This window comes from Pinus tabuliformis, chromosome 4_2 (assembly GCF_031772625.1).
Source record: "Pinus tabuliformis cultivar Carrire ecotype Pingquan chromosome 4_2, CPIR1, whole genome shotgun sequence".
In the NCBI taxonomy this organism is placed as follows: domain Eukaryota; kingdom Viridiplantae; phylum Streptophyta; class Pinopsida; order Pinales; family Pinaceae; genus Pinus; species Pinus tabuliformis.
Genome location: NC_142304.1, coordinates 420378821 through 420384194, shown reverse-complemented (window position 1 = coordinate 420384194; position 5374 = coordinate 420378821).

The window sequence follows — 5374 nt, the reverse complement described above, 5'->3', positions numbered from 1 at the left end:
AGCCATAATTTTCTCACTAATGAGCATACCTTCGATGTTAGATTGAGAGGCAGGGATATCTAATCAACCAGGAGCCAAGCATGCCATCTCCAAGCTGGTCGAGAGGAGGTAGTGTACAAAAATTATACCACATGTAGCGGTTGATGCACCGTGTTGTGTACATTTATGATGCATTGAATTACTAAGGGTAATGCATCCATACGATAGGCGCTCTTTCCATGCATGCGATCCATTGTGCCATGTGTTATGATCATCTCCCTTCTTAAGGACTGCCACCTTGTTGGCCATCCAATTTTTATGCATGTTTATGATTGTCTTACTGACCAAAGATACTTGGCGACGACGTGGTTGTTAGGAGTTTTTGTCGAAAAGAGACTTTTTCCGGGAGACACCCCCATCAAGGATTTGGACACTCGCTCTTAATTTATCATGCCGTATGAACCTCTTGAGCTCCTTTGCTTCCTTTTTCCCTTCCATCACCGACCAGGGTGTGTCAAGTGCTACATGGTCTTCCTTGCATCTCAAGTTTACTGATGCATCGAAAACTTGATTTCCTTCTTGCCACATGTGCAATGGGATGACATAATCAAAGTTGTCGAGTAAAACTTTAATTCTACTCGCAACTTCTTATAGATGTCAGCTATGAATGATTGAATCCAACTGATGACCATGTAACATCTTTGAAATTGTTTGAATTACTAGCTTCGAATCATCATGAACCTATATAAGGCGGAAACCTTCTCTTTTTGCTATGCGTAGCCCTCTTTCCAGAGCCTCAAATTCTGTCATGTTATTTGATGAGAAACCACAAGAAAATGCATAGACATGTATATGATCTGAACAAGCATCTCTGAGAATGCCCCCATAGCATGCTAAACCAGGATTTCCTTTTGAAGCCCCATCAAAACTTATCTGAATAAAGTTTGAAGGAGGATGTATAGAAGTGTTTATACCCTTTTCCTTGCAAGCTATGTTTTTTTCCAGAGAGGATACCCACATCTGAGATGAAATCTCAAGTATTTTCAATATAGTTGCCTCCAATTCACTTATTTGATTATCCTCCCAAGGAGGAGTGGAAATGAGAATTGTTTCCTTTATATTTTTAAAGATGAGTTCTTGTAGAGACGATGTTTGTCTATTTCGTCCTTCAAAGATTCTTGAATTTCTTTCCTTCCATATATTCCACCATGTAAAACCAAATGTCAAAAGCTAGGCCTTTGATACCACATGATTCTTAAACTTACGTTCATACCACTGTTCCAGCCATGATGAAGTGTTCATAGAATTAGGTAGCGAGCAACCAAAAAATTGTTTTATGTAGTTCCACAGATCGACTGTAAGAGGGCAAGTGAGAAAGAGATGGTCTATAGTTTCTTCTTCATGTAAGCATAATGTGCAATATGACAGGCCTTGTAAACTTTTTCTACGTAAGCGATCCCAAGTTAAAGAGCGACACCATGCTATTTGCTATAAGAAAGTTGCAATCTTTGGCCAACCCGACTATTTCCATAGTTTCGTCCATATTTTCCTTTTATTATTTGGTTGAACTACCAATAAAGCTTGATCTACTTCATTGAGCATGAAAGAACCTACTATTTTATGTCCCCAATGTAGTATGTCCTGTTGGTGGGATGTATGTATCCTTCTGTCTAACAATAATCGTTGAAAGACTCCCAAGTTGAGATTTGTATCTTGATTTAACCAATATGCCTTTTCCTTCCATTTCCTCCATTTTGACTCTTGCCGGGAATTTTTCCAATAGTTTGCAACCTTTAGAGCTCCTTTAGATTGTGTAAATTGTGTAATTTGAGAAAAAAAACCATTGTCTTCCAATGCAAGGAACTGTTGCCATGATTCCTCCCAAAAATATGCATCCTGCCCTCCTCTAACCTCCCATAAAGCATGCTTGCAAACAAGAGTTTTGCATTCATGCGCCCAGTTCCAAACACTGGAACCCTTTATAAATCCATCAAACCTTAATCTATCTTGTTGTGTAGAATTAGGCATATATTTTCGAGCCCATATTTGTGAACCACCCTTGACCCAATGCCACCAGAGTTTCATGGCATAGGCTTGGCTAACAATTTGAGGGTCTCGGATGTCCAACCATCCTGACTGTTTAGATGCGATCAATTTATTCCAACACAACAAGGCCCACTTTCTAGATTGAGAATGGCCATGCCATAAAAAAATTGTCCAAATGGAGCGCAATTGCTGAGGGACTGTGATTAGGATGGGCATTACTGAGAGATGATAATTGGGTAGCATCTATAGTATTGCTTTGACTAAAAATACTTGACAGGGGAAATTTAGAGTTAAAGGCCCAATTCCTTATTTTACATCTAGCATTCTCAATAAGACCTTCCCACGATATAGCTTGATTGTAATACCAAACTAAGGGCACTTCTAGATACTTAGACGGTAGATGCCCTTTATTGAATCCAAGTGTGCCAATTAACCTATTTTGCACATTTTTTGGACAATTAAAAAATAAAATATTTGACTTACTTTTGTTGATCATCATCCCAGAGGCCTCCATGAATATTTGTAATAAAATAGCCACTTTTTTTGCCTTGTGCCAGGTTGTAAGTGCAAATAATAGGACACCATCAACAAATTGTTGATGTGAAATTGGCAAGTCCTTACCATATAAACGAAGACCATGAAGAAATCTTGTTTCGGTTGCTTTAGAGAACAATCATCCCAGACCCTCCATTGCAAGGATGAATAGAAAGGGTGACAAAGGGTCTCCCTATCTTAGCCCTCTAGAAAGTTGGAATGTGAATGACGACGCACCATTGATAAGTATAGAGATAAATGCGATGATACAAAAGATCCTATCCATGCTATCCACCTCCATGAGAAACCAAAATCTTGTAGAATATAGTATAAGTATGTCCAACTAGGCCTATCATATGCCTTCAAGAGATCTAATTTTATGATCATACCTGGGCATTTAGTTGTTGATTATTCCATGTTGATATCCCATTGTTTGTTCTTATGTCTACAACATGAAGATATTCTATATACTCATCAAAAGAGGCGGAAGCCTGATCGAGTTCACGTATACCTCCTTTCTTCTCCTGAAGGGACTTAATGAGATTGAAATCTCCTCCCACAACTCATAGTGTGTCTCTTAACAATTATTTGATTTTTTGAGTGTTTCCAGAAAATCCATTTTATCCTTTAACTTTGAGGGACCATATACTGTTGATAGTACCACTTTATCTTTGGTACCTATATATCAGAAGGTGCCTGTAAGGATTCTTTCTGTGGCCAACCAATCGCTAAAGATAACCTCTTTAGAATTCCACCAAATTGTTAAACTACTTGTATTTCCTCTAGCGTCCCCTGACATTTGCAGACATCCTTTCCAACAAATATATGTTATTTTTGACATTTTGTCTATTCCTATATTTGTTTATGGTAGAATAATAACATTTGGTCTCTCTTTCTTGATCTTGTCTCTAAGATATCTACGTTTTCCTCATAGTGATGGATTTTGGGTGATCGACGAAACCTTAGTCGGGGCGGAGGGTTGATTCGAGATTGGTCTAACTTCCTTCTTAGGTTTAATAGCCTTCTTTTTCCCATCTCTTGTGAGGTCCTTGAGTAGGATCTCTTTTCCTCTATCTTTGAACCCTTGAAAAGACCGCGCTATTGGATCCTCTATCAAATTACTTTTTTTTCCCAGGCTAAATAAGCTTTGGAGAAAAACTCACCAGCTTCAGGGGATAATGCATCCAAGTCCTACTGTGCCCATTCATGTACCATAATAACTAACTTTCTTTCTTCCTCCAAGAGAGTAGCCTCATGTTGTGACAACAAAGGAGTCACTTCCGCAAATTTGGGAAGGAATACAAGTCAAAATCCTCTTTCAGATTTTCATCATCTTCCAATTTTTTTTTGAGGATATTGTTGTCAATTGTATTTCCTGGTGTTGTGTACTCCATATTGATGTATGTTTGTTTACAACTGTCTTCCTCCATACTCTCTAATACCATAAAATGATTAGTATCTTATGTTTCCTTTGGAACTTCCATCGTTCTATTTCTCTGGTTTCGTTTTTGTTTTGTGAAACCCTCGTTTAATATTTTTCCTTATTTTCTTGTTGGTTCCTTTTGAAGGGACAATCTCTTATCAGATGATTGTGCTCATGGCATAATCGACATCTAAACGGGACATGTTCGTAATATATGGGTTGTGACCATATCTCTCCTTGATAGTCTAGCTCAATGGATTTTGGCAGCAGTTGAGAGTCATAGAGTTCTAACTCTTTTAATGTTTATATAAAATTGAAGTTCCTTTATCATGTTGTATTTTGAATCACAAAGAAAAGAAAAATGTATACTTATTAGACTGACATCTACTAAATTGAAAAGGGTTATTATGCTAATCAAAGCAATTTCAAAATTGGGAATAATTGTATTCTTTTGAATGAAGTTAGTGCTCTCTTCCTAAACATAGGTTAAGGAACACAGTATAACAATGACAAGAAACACTTCTTATTAAATTTCATATTGGTAAATCCTTTCATTTAGCTTGTAAATGGTTTAGAGGAAATCATCACCATTTCGTCTTTAACCATTTTCTTACCTAATTATGACACATATTTCCCTCTTATGGTATCTTCATATAATTTCAACAACAATCCCTACATAATAAACAAATACCCATCATACCACTGCATACCAACTACCAAGTTCATATTCAAACACTTTGAAAAGTTTGTTGTTGATTACCCATCAATTGATGCATATGTACTTTAGATTTATCTTTAATGAAGTTTTAAACATTTCCAAATACATTGCCATTAATAACCTTCAAGTAACAACCATTTATTTCTCACCACTTATCACTCCTAGTTTCGTTTTTAGAATGCACATACATTTACCCATGGGATTTGATAAGGAAACTCTCTCCTTATTTCAAGATACACGCAATCAACTTCCAACCAACATTTCCAACTCAATATTTTCCAATCACTGAAATCAAATACTGACAAAAGTGATCTAATTATTTAATTTCAAACTCCAAAAATTAAGCGAAGTCATAAAATCCATCTCTTTACATAATATATGTTGCATTTCTATTCATTTTCATTTTCAATAAAAAAAAACTAAAAGATAAAAAAATACAAAAAAACACATGCCAATTACCAACTATCTCTTTATAATTATAATTGTTGAAATTGTAGCAAGGAATGACTTCTTTCACTTGTGCCTTGGTGAAAGATGTCAATTCAAATTCAGTGCCATAGATACTTGAGTCAGTTGTTAGTTGACTTGCGTGATGTGCCCTATCGTTGAGTTATTGTTAGTTAATTCAAGTTAGATGACTTTTAGTGAGTTGTGTACTAGTTGATAGCTAAATT